General features: G+C 48.7%; 1 pseudogene; it reads right to left on the reverse strand.

Moving 5' to 3' along the window:
* Positions 1-271: 271 nt before the first annotated feature.
* LOC145535271 (ubiquitin-conjugating enzyme E2 D3-like) lies at positions 272-725 on the reverse strand (annotated as a pseudogene).
* Positions 726-953: the final 228 nt, after the last annotated feature.

Raw genomic sequence — 953 nt, forward strand, 5'->3', positions numbered from 1 at the left:
TTTCCCGATGCTAAACAAACCAAACTTTTAGTTAAAAATGGATTAAAGCTGGTTGTATACCCAAACCCCCAACCTTATCTTCACCCATTAATCCTTCCTCCAACCCACCAGCATCCTCAGACTCACTTCACCCCCTCCACACCCTGATATAGAATCTGAACCAAATGTGCCCAGAAGAGTGAGGAGACCTCCTTTCATACAAAACAGACAAAAGATAACCAATTGAACTGCCAACTTTATTAGGGCGATGTAATTATCATTTATTTTTAAATTAAATGGGGTATTTCTGAGTGTATTCTGGAACAACTGTATCAAACTTCCCCTTATCCTTTCTGTAGAGCTTAGCTATCTCAGACACCAAAGGATCACTTGAGTTGGGATAGCACAACATGGAGCAAATGGATAACAGTACTTTCGAGATGGCCAGTGCTGGCGACCACTCAGATCTAAGAATGTCCAGGCAGATGCTTCCATTTCTGTTAATGTTTGGATGGTAAATTCAGGTGGAGAATGTGATTTTTGGTGGTTTGAAAGGATAATTGGAAGGGAACTGGATCCTTAAGAAGAAGACTCCTCCCTGATATGGGCTGTCCTTGGGCCCCATTATCTTCGCTTGCCAGTAGAACATGTGGTCGTCCACTGGCCCTGCCGAACACTGGGCGGGGATAGGGGAAGTGTCTGCGGGACAGGTCTAGAAGCTCCTTGCATATGTGCTTTAGGGCCATCGTCTGCTACATGTGACCAGTTTTTGGCTCTGGGCCTGGCGACAGGGAGAAGGCCACCGGGATGCTCACAGGGTGGAATGAGCAGCGACAGACCATGCAGATGGGTGGACTGAGGGCCGGCTCACGGGAGGGTGGAGGCGGGCTTCCTGGGAGGCGGACGTGTGGTGGAGAAGGTAACTGAGGAGGGAGGGAGTGGAGCCCTTGACCAGACCTGATGAGCTACTGGAC

Source organism: Giraffa tippelskirchi, chromosome X, assembly GCF_054371585.1.
Source record: "Giraffa tippelskirchi isolate mGirTip1 chromosome X, T2T-mGirTip1v1.2.pri, whole genome shotgun sequence".
NCBI lineage: Eukaryota > Metazoa > Chordata > Mammalia > Artiodactyla > Giraffidae > Giraffa > Giraffa tippelskirchi.